This window comes from Rhinolophus hipposideros (assembly GCF_964194185.1).
Source record: "Rhinolophus hipposideros genome assembly, chromosome: 6".
NCBI classification, from domain to species: Eukaryota; Metazoa; Chordata; class Mammalia; order Chiroptera; family Rhinolophidae; genus Rhinolophus; species Rhinolophus hipposideros.
Genome location: NC_138052.1, coordinates 40,253,253 through 40,264,498, shown reverse-complemented (window position 1 = coordinate 40,264,498; position 11,246 = coordinate 40,253,253).

Genomic DNA, 11,246 nt, shown 5'->3' with positions numbered 1-11,246 from the left:
AGCCTTTAACAATCTGGTATCAACTCCAACTTCTGGCTTCTGGTCTTTCACCACTTTAGAGGCCTATTGGACAAAGCCCATGATAAACCCACACTGAGTCACTGACCCAAGTGACCCACAGTGAAATCTGAAGTGATCCACATGTCTGGACCCCAGAAAATACTCCTTCACTCCTTTGAAATCTGAAGGTATAAGCCCTCCATCCTGCCTGAACAAATATTTGCAGTGATCATCTCCAAATACACATAGAAAGTATCTCCTTGCACCTCTCTTTCCCTTTCGTGAGGAGAATCAGGTATGCCCTGGAGCCACTGGACAGATTCCTTCCTATCACCTCTGAGAGGGTTTGGAGATGTCCAGGAAGATACATGATCCTCATGGATCTGCTACAGTCTGCATGCAACCCCTGTGATATGTACGGTGAACTCATAAATAACCCTAACTTGGGGCCATCTACTTTGTTTATTCTATTTGGTAAGATAATAAAGATCTTATCAATTAATTAACCTTCAAAAATTAATGTAATTTTAATAACATAATTTAAAATAAAACTGTTATTTTAAATAAAATGATAGTAATAAATAACAATTTTAATAGCATAATATTTTAAATAAAAAGTAAGGATAGCACTTTATCCTATTGTCATTACCCTCTTTGGCTCTCCCGGTATAAATGGGGCACTAGTCCTCTAAGAATCCCAACTGCAAAGGACATGGTTCAAGACTCTCCACATGGACCCCTTCAGTCTCCTCTTACTAAAGTTAGGGTAAAGGAGATAATACCCACCACCATTCCATAGGATGGAGCAACTGCTCTTTCCAGGAAAATAATTTCAAAATTCTCCTCCATATGAATTCTTGCCATCCGAAAGTGGTTCAGGGGATTTAAGTGATGGAATGTAAATGTTGTGATCTGACTATGGAATAAATATCACATCAAGTGTATCTTGGCTCTATCACATCAAGTCTCTGACTTTAATGTTAACAATCCATCACACAAGATTATCCAAAATAAAAACTATCCAGTAGCTGGCACCTGCAGAAATATACGTAGAGCATTTGTGGCAGATTGTATTTTCCAAAAATTGCCATAACAGTATTTATGTTCCCATTTACTCTCCCAGAACCTTGACATCCTTGCATCAAGAATAAAGTGAACTCTATTGTCTATTCTTCTATTGTCTATTCTTCTATTCTCTCTTCAAATATAGGACACCTCAGAAACTCACTTCTAACAAATACAACACGGTGGAAGTCTGATTTCCTAGACAGGGTTAAAAGGGCAATATAGCTTCTAGCTAGTGATCTATCTGTCTGTCTGTCTGTCTGTCTATCTATCTATCTATCTATCTATCTATCTATCTATCTATCTATCTATCTATCTCTCAATCAGCACCAGCTATATAATTTGTGGGATCAGTGAATACGGAAAAATGAGCAGCCCCTTATTCAAAAAATTAAATATTTCAAGACAATACCAAAATTGTAAACCAGATATGGGGTCCCTTTGAGTATGCAGTCCTGTGTGGCTGCCCAGGTCACAAGCCTGTGCAGCCAGCCCTGCTGAAAATGCTTACCCCTGACAACCAGCCACCATGTTGAGGGAAAGCCCAGGCCACATGGAGAAGCCACGGGGAGCTCTTGCAGTTAACAGCCCTACAAAGACCCTCAGCCAACATCCACATGTGAGTTTGCAAGAATTCAGATGACTCCAGCCCCCAGCCTTCCAGTCTTCTGGATGAGACTTCCCAGACCTTGCAGAAACAAGTTGCCTTTACTGTGTCCTGTCCAAAGAATCCATGAATATACAAAGGTTATTTTTATGCCACTATGTTTTGTTTTTGTTACACAGCCGTGCAAGCTAGAACAGTGTAATTCACACACGACTTATGAAAGACATGCAGGCCAATTACACCTGCCCTCTACCTGCTATGCAAGCATCTGCCCACTATCTACGCCCTTGGACACCAGGTCCTCCCCAGTGCTGCTGAGAAAGTCCCAACACTCTGGACTGCAACCACCACAACACCCTAGTGCCAGGACCCCACATCTCATCCTTTGCCTGAAGCAGTCCCTGCCTTTGGCACCTTTGCCAGCATCAAACTTTAACTGTCCTCCATGTAAGGCTCGGCAGCTGCCTTCACAGGGCTTCAGCCTCAGCTCAGGAGGACCACTGAGACTGCCCAGCCCTAATACCACAGGCAACCGTTGAGGCACACACATCCGTAGGAGACAAGCTGTCGATTTCAGATCACCCTTCCAGTGACCATGTACATTAAATTGGCCTGATGGGGTGGCTTCAGAACTTACGCATCATTTATATCAGCGTTTCTATGAAAATGAAGGTCTGAAACCCAAACCTCAAAGTGTTTGAAACCTGACCTTTTCATTAGTTAAGAACCACAATTCAGTCTGTAATCACATACAATCCATTATTTGACTTAACAGCTGTTGGAGGACCATGACTCTGTCTTTTCGCCTATTTATTTGAGTGCCTTTGGGAGCCATATTGCTCAGATTTTAAAACACTCAACCCTAAGCAATTTAATATGCCATACCACTGCAGAAAAGAACTACAAACACATTTTTTAGATTTTGCAAATTATGAAACCATGACCACTGAAAGAAACTCATCCATTATACAAAATGAGGTTATGAGTTATTTTGAAAAATACAGAAATGTTCTCAAAGTAAATGGGGATTTTACCATAGTAATTTTATTCCAGGCAACAATTTGCTGGATTATCTATCTGTTCTACTCTTGTTAGTTCCCAAATTTAGCTGTTCCTAAGTGAAGATTCCTTTTTTCCCCTAAAGTTTCCTGTCAGTCATGTATTAATGCACGTACCATTTCAAAGCCATGTAAACATTAACTTACATAATACATACTTTTAAAAAAAAATCTAAGTAGTCTCAAATCTTGAAGACATTTTTTACATTTCTCTTTGGTACCCAGTTGCCAAATAAACATAAATTCAGATTTCTATCAAACATGTTTGCCGTACCCAAACTGCAATATGATTATTTGGAACACACCAAGCATAAAAATTAAAATAAAAAACTAAAATAAAATGACATTGTATCCTTCAGGGAATTTAATTATTGAAAAACAAGTCTGTGAAGTTTTTTTTTTCTTCTGTTTTCTCTTCTTTTTCCTGAACCATGTCCAAATGAAACGAAGACTGATCCTAAAGTAAGGTTATCAGAATGATTACGGTTAAGGTTATAATACTACAAGATAGTAATACCAGTAAGCTATGAGGAAATGTGAATTTTTAGCTGAAAAATCCAAAAGCAGGATGTTAGAGAGCAACGGAAAGCTGCCCTGCCTAGCGGTATATATACAGTTAGAGAAATTGGCCAACCAAATTCTACTATGAAATAAATAGAAACATCATTTTTAAGCATTTTGGAATGTTTTCACAGTATTTGGCTCAGAGTAGAACTCAATTATAAGCTTGTTAAATAAAATAATATAGTTTATCATGTTTTTCTCCTCAACAACCTTGCGAGATGAGTAATACTACCACTATTACATAGAGAAAGTCCTGGGTTATACAGCTACTTGTTTGCAATGCCCTTCTAATATTACACACATCTGACACTGTCCTCATTCATTCATTCATTTACTCATTTGTTCATTCATTTACTCTTCAAAGCCAAACTTGTGGTTGATACATTTGAAGAGCACACAGTCCAAGTAGGAACAGAGACAGGTAACTTAAACATTGCATTCCAGAGTAAATGTGGTACAACAGCGGTAAACTGTTGTGGAGTCAGGTAGGGCTCCCTGGAGGAGGTGACTTTTAGCTGAATCCTAGTGTAAAGACAATGTAATAAAATTGTTTCAGTGCATATTATCTAAGTCTGCACTTCTCAAACTATGCTCGAAGAAACACTAATGTTTGGCTTAATATCAATAAATATTCTGTGGATGATGGAATATCTCAATTAGCAGCAGTTGCTCTGTGGTTTGACCTGGCACTTCATTCATTGTAAATTAGTTGGCCCATTGTTTCACCAATCAGCCTGCTGAGTTTGATTACTCAAAATTAGTCTGACACAATCTGGCTCCTTTATGCAATAAGACATCACAGGTGGTCTGACAGCTGAATATTCTGACCTGGTAGGACTAAGTCACAAGACCTCAGAATAGAAAGGACAACTGTTTAACACTCTGCAATACTCAGCCCTACTGTAGTTAGTACTCTGAGTGGGTATTTTTGTTTGTTGTTTTTTTGTTGTTGTTGTTTGCTTGAATATATATCTTTTTTACATTTGTTTATTTTTTGCTTGAATATATATCTTTTTTAAATTTGTTTTTAATTACAGTTGACATACAACATTTATATACCTTATAAAGTGATCACCATGGTAAGCCTGGCAACCATCTGTCACCATACGTAGTTATTGTGATTTATTGACCTTATTCCCTACACTGTACATTACATGCTAGGTGGCTTTTCTTAATTGCTGAAGGAGAAATTGGACATTCTTTGAATAAATTTAGTGTGTGTGATAAAAAAGAAATCATTTTAAAAACAAACTAGAAGTGATAATAAGCAGGATTATTCGATATTTAAGTAAGAAACCAAAATCCACTTATCAAAGGAGCCTTTTGAAGTTGAATAAAGCAAAATCATCTCTGCTCTAGGGTGAGACCAAGTAATACACACCTCATGTGTACACACCTTGGAAAGCCACTCAGCACCCACATTTCCCCGGAGAACAAAGAAGAGAACCAGTGAGTTGTTTGTTTCACGTGGGTAATCCGAGCAGAGTGATGTTGAAAGCTGAAGTCAGAATTAGGTTAGTTAGAAATATTGAAAGTGAGAAAGAGCCTCTCCAGGTATCCCCAATTGTACACAGCAAGTAGCGAGGCTTTAATAAGAACCCTGAGAAGAGCAGCCCCCTTTGTGAATTAGAAATTTGGCAGCAACTAAGTAGGCCCACCTTTTTTCAGTGTGTTTCATGTCGTTTTTATAGAAGACTCAACGGGTGCTGGTAATTTCTACTAAAATTTCCCCTCAGGATAAAATTTGCGGTCATGGGAATGGTTTGTAGGAGTTCTAAGGTTTGTTGATTCTTGCCACATTTTTAAATGTTTGGAGCAGGATAGCACAAGTTCAGAGGGGCAAGGATGCCCTCTACCACATGACAGGGCCCATCTCAGGGCTCACTCTTCTAACATCTAGGGGCGTTATTAGGCAATAGCACAAGATGCTCCTTATTTCAGATGATACATCATCCTTGCAAATCGCCTCCATGGACATTGTGAAGCTTGACGTTTATGCCGAGGCTCTGGCATGCTGTAGTCTGAAGAACAAGGGGTAACAAGATTTGTGGAGCATTTGCTCTGTGCTGGCTTCTTCACCTTACTTATTTTCTGTCTTGGAAGATAAGTAAGATTTTCTGATTCTGAAGTACCAAACTCTGATTGTCATGCCTATAGATTTGTCCCCACAATACCTCGCTCAGGACATATCAGGAACACACTTCAGTCCCTCAGCCAAGGTCCCAGTTCTTTTCTACAACTCATGGGAAGGCTACAGTTCTTTCTTATTCTGCCATGCTTCACGTGGAGGGTATTTTGTACTTCAGTTACAGAGGGAGGGAAAGAGTGGGAGAAAAGAGGAACAGAGAAAACACTGCTCTGCTTTTCATGTGATGGCTGCGATCGTTGCTTCCTTGGAGAAAGTACAAACTGTACCCGACTGTCCTGTTTCTCCTCTTTTCACATCTATCCTCCTTCACAGTTATTTTCTTGACTCTTTTTCTAACACCCATCTTTGGTCACAAGATGGTAAAGAATAGGGCTGGACAAAGAAAGTTTGAAAACATTTCTAGTTCTTTTCTTCCTATTTCAAGTCCCAGAAAACATGTAAAACTATAATTTCCCCAAATTCAATGTATCTGCCTGAGCAACTGCCATAATTGCACTGGTTCCACGAATAGCTCCACGGTCACACCTCACCTGTCCTCCCTGACCTGTCGCAAAAACATGAGCAAGGACACAGCACCATTTCCACAACCTCGTGTACAGACAATTGTTATTTTTTTAAATTTTGGAATTTCAAAACAAAACTAAATTGTACTTATTTAAACACAAATTTCCCAAACCAAATAATAAATGATTTTGAAAGGAAATTTTTCAATCAGCCATTTGTGACATTTAGCTTTTACTCTATTTTCAACCAAATCAGTCCTCATTGATGCAGTACAGTAAGAAATGAGACCAAAACAAGAAAAAAAAACAAGAAACAACAAAATAAAAAGAGACTATTTTTTTAACATACTAAGCATAATGAAATTTTCAATTATAAACACACACACACACACACACACACACACACACACACGTGTGTGTGCAAGTGATCTTGTAAGTTTATTTACTCATTTAACAAATGTTCTCCAATCATCTACAATATACCAAGTATGCCAGCTCAAGCTAGGTGCTGAAGATACAGGAGTTAATATAACAGTGTTTTGATTATTTATTGCTGTGTAACAAACCACTCCAAAACTTAATGCCTTAACATTATAATTATTTCTGATCTCTCATAGTTTAGTGGGTTGACTGGGCTCCACTGGGCAGTTCTCACACAGCGTCTCTCATGTAGTTACCACCAGATAGTGGTTGGGACTGCAGTGACATGAAGACTTATCTGGTCTGGACGTCCCCAAGTTGGCTTATTTGCTTACACCTGGGATGGCTGGAACAGCAGAGGCTGGCCAAACATATCTATGCTTCTCTACCTCTATATCTTTCTATCTCTCTCTCAATCTTCGTCTCTCTTATCTTACGGTCTATGCACAAAGCCAAGTTGGGCTTCATTACTGCCAGGCAGCCCAGGTAGTCAGACTTACGAATTACTTCAGAACAAAAAGACACTGCAAGGCTTCTTATGACCTAGCCTCAGAAGTCATGCAGCCTCACTTCCACTGAATTCTATTGGCTATACAGGACAAGTCCAGATTCACTGTGGGAAAAGACTACCCAAGGCCATGAATACAGCAAGGTGTGATTTACTGGGGCAGCTATCTTTAAAGACTAGCCGAGATAAACAAGCACAATCCCTAACCTCAAGAAGCTTATACAGTTAAATAAACATTGGAACAAGAATTGTAGTCCTAACTACTAATTTCTGTTTCACCATGTGGTTGTCAAAGTAATTTCACATTTAAAAACCAAACAAAAAAACTTAACTGAAATCCCTACTGAAGTAGATTTTTAGTGGTGTGTACAACTCAGTACCATGCAGCAATTAAAAATCACGCTTTCAAAGAATATTTTGGATGAAAAGTGGTCAAATTAAGTGGAAAGCAGAACACATAGCAGTGTGTTTGCAGTATAGTCCCAATTTTGCTTAAAACATACATGTATACACACACACACATATATATAAACATATAAACCCACAGAAATAAGACTAGAAAGAATCCAGTGAACATGGTTAATATGATTAGAATATTATTTTTTTATACTTTCCAAATTTCCTACAATGAACATGTATTTCTTTTATAACAAAAATTATAATGTGTTTACAACCAACATCCTGAAAGAAAAAGAATGTAAACAGTTAATCTTCATACTTATTGATGGAACTTGAACTTTCCAAGACTATCATAAGAGAATGGCAAATTAGCATAGAATCCTAATATGATACTTGGCAAAAATGAAGATTTCAAGATGGCTAGAAGTGAGATTCACAGGACTACAATATTAGCAATTTTATATAAGAGGAGCAACACCATAGGATATTTCCTAAATCCCCCTATGGGCAAAAACCACATCTTGACATAGGGAAGAGTCCAAGGTCCCTAGACTTTCTCCTAGAACACTGAGGTTCTTTTTTTTTTTTATTAAATTTATTGGGGTGATAATTGTTAGTAAATTTACATAGATTTCAGGTGTACAATTCTGTATTACATCGTCTATAAATCCCATTGTGTGTTCACCACCCAGAGTCAGTTCTCCTTCCATGTTTGATCCTCTTTATCCTCATCACCCACCCCCCAAAATGTCCTTCAATAGATGAATGGATAAAAAAGTTGTGGTATATATACACAATGGAATACTATTCCGCGTTAAGGAAAGATGATATAGGAGCATTTGTGACAACATGGATGGATCTTGAGAGTATAATGCTAAGTGAAATAAGTCAGACAGATAAAGCAGAGAACCCTATGATTTCACTGATATGTGGTATATAAACCAAAAAGAACAAGACAAACAAATGGGAAACACTGAGGTTCTTAAGAAAGAAATGCTTTTGTTCATGATACTTGTATGATACCATTGACCTTATTCTAAGAGACGTTGTCCCAAGTTTCTAAACAGGAGTGTAAGAATAAAAGAAGGTGAAGAGTAAATATAATATTATATATATATATATATATATATATATATATATATATATATATATATATTCACAGTATATAAGAAAAAGAGATCAAGGCCATCCATTTGGAAATGCAATAAATGAGAATGACAATGGGGAGATAGTGCTTCCCTGTCTCACAGATGGTTATGTAAATGGGAACAGGAAGGCATTTTAGAGGAAGAATTTAATGGGTGGTAACCAGAAGTAAGAATTTAGTGGTGACTGCAGTGGCCAAATAAGCACTAAGCCATGGCTGATGCGGCTCAGCCTCAAATCTATGTCTCAGGCAATGAAATACAGTACAGTAACCAAAATTTTATTTCAAAATAGCTTGTTCTTCATTTCTTAAGGATTGTTAAATATATTGAAGTATATAGTTCACAACACTACCTCTTTTCCTTCTATATGGGGTGTCTACTAGTTATCCATCCCAATATCCATTTTCCTTTCCTTCCTTAGAAGTGACCCTCCTGATCTGGCTAGATGTCTAGCATTAAATAAGACATTTCCCAGGTGTGGCCATTTGACTAAGTTTTGGGCAATGAGTTTAAGTAGAAATATTGGGTGCAACTCATGGGAAATTTCCTTAAAGGGTGACAGCAGGCCTTTTGTATTCCTTCCTCCTTTATGCTAGCAATAATACAGATGACTTGGCTAGAAGTGTGACACCTGTTTTAGACTGTGGGAGAACATGCTAAGGATGGTGGAATAAGAAAAGGATCCTGAATCCTTGATGGTCATGGACCTTCCATAACACTAATGAACTACCTATGGTTTTAGACTTTTAAATGTGATCAGGAAATGCTATGCCTAAAGATGGTGGAGTAGATAAACACTGTGCTTTCATCCTTCTGTGAACATATTAAAAATACAACTAAATTATAAAAACAATCAACCTGGAGAACCATCTCAAGTCTAGCCAAACAGCAGTCTTATGACTAAAAATTTAAAGAAGAAGCCATATCAAGACTACTAAGAGGGGCAGAGACACGAAATGGGCCCCACACCTGCGTGTGGCAGTTGAGAATTAAGAGGATTATCTTAGTCATGGAAGTTCCCCTAGAGAAGCAAACAAGCCCAGCTACAAATCAGTCTCTCCAGCCCAGAGTACTGGTGCCGGGAAGAGGAGCCCCTACAACATTTGGTTGTGAAAAACACTGAGGATTCTGATAGTTCCTATGGGACTAAAGGCTGTGGGAAACCCAGGCGTCCTCGTAAACAGTCCACAAACAGATCCACTTACTCACAGGCACTCACCTTGGGCTCCAGCAGAGGGATGGTGACTTAGGGGCCTTGAAGATATACATGGGGGCAGACTGAGGTTTGTGTCTTCAGGAGGAGGACTGGAGGACAGTCGGCATTTTCTCTGTAAGGGGTTTTTCTCCCATGCAGCGGGCAGGTGGGAGCCATCTTGCCTCTGTAGAGCCCGCCCTCCACAGGCCAAATCTGAATCTGATTGGCCCAATGAGCTCTGCTGCTCCACCCTGCAGACTCAGCTGTGGCCTCACCCCACCCAACTTGCACAGCCAGAAGTACTTTACCTAAGAGCAGCCAGCCCCTCCCACATTTCACTCTTTCTTCGAAAACTATTGGAGTCCGGTAGGCCACAGGCAAGTGGTGATTGGCCTCAATGTGCTCTGAGACTTTTGCTAAGTAGCTCAGGCTGAGCACTGGCACCAAACCACAATTTACATTAATCTGGTGACCACAATTTTTCCTACTCTAGTGTCATGCGGGGCATCATGCGGGAGACCCTGCTTGCTGTGCCATTTGTCGCGCGGGACAGCCTGCGGGGTCTCTGCTCCCACTCCCCACATAAGAACACAGGACACGGTGAGGCCAAAAAGTAACACCCACAGAGCCATAGGTAGGGGAGTCATACCACTATATTCTCACTGGCGGCCGGATTGGAAACACAGGAAGCAGGAGCCACACTGTCCACAACCCGCCATCCCAACTGCAATCCGCAATCCATACTCTGCTGCTTGCAGGCTCAGCCACCATCTTCTTGCTAGCCCCCATTTTTCTGCTAGCGTAGCCACAGCAGTTATATTAGTGGCCAATGTCTCACTGGTTACAGCAGACGGCCAACTAGCCACAACTGATGGCCATGCAATCACAGTTGATGGCCATTTACTACCTGAGCCAGCACCTTTCCACGTGAGGCCAAGAGCCTGGAAACTGCACTCCTGGCTCTTTCCCCATATCTAGTGACTCCCTGAGACCCTGCCTCACCCAACTTGTGTAACCTTAAGGTAGCTGGCAGAGAACAGCAGGCCTCCAGATGTCCTGCCATTTTGAGGAGTTATCCCAGGCCTGGTACTGGTGACAGATGTCTTCAATTCACAATATGACCTCTTCCACACACCTCCAGGTCCAGCACAGGCAGCAAACAATGGTGGATCACTTTGTAGCTCATACTGGTGAGCTCCCAGTTGGTCACAGTCAGTGAATGACCTGGGCCTTCACTGGAGCCCCTCCCAAGAGGCCCCAGAACCAACATAATTGGAGGTTGGCTACAAACCACAGCAGAGCACCACCCCACAGCACACCCAAAGATTGGTCTCAACAGGCACCAGAGCCCACTGTGGCGAATCCCACTCAGTGAGATAACCTCCTGCACAGCAGCTCATAAGTTGTGGATATGGCTGAATACTACAGCCAATCAGCCTGAAGGGCAATACTACCCACTGACATGTCAATAGCAACCACAGCTCAACTATAACAGGAGGGCACACACAACCTACACAAGGGACATTTCTGGCTCAGATGACCAGAGACACTGTGCCACTACATAAGGCCCCCTGGCCTAAACCGGGAGATATAGCAGATCTACCTCATACATAGAAAAAAAACACAGAGA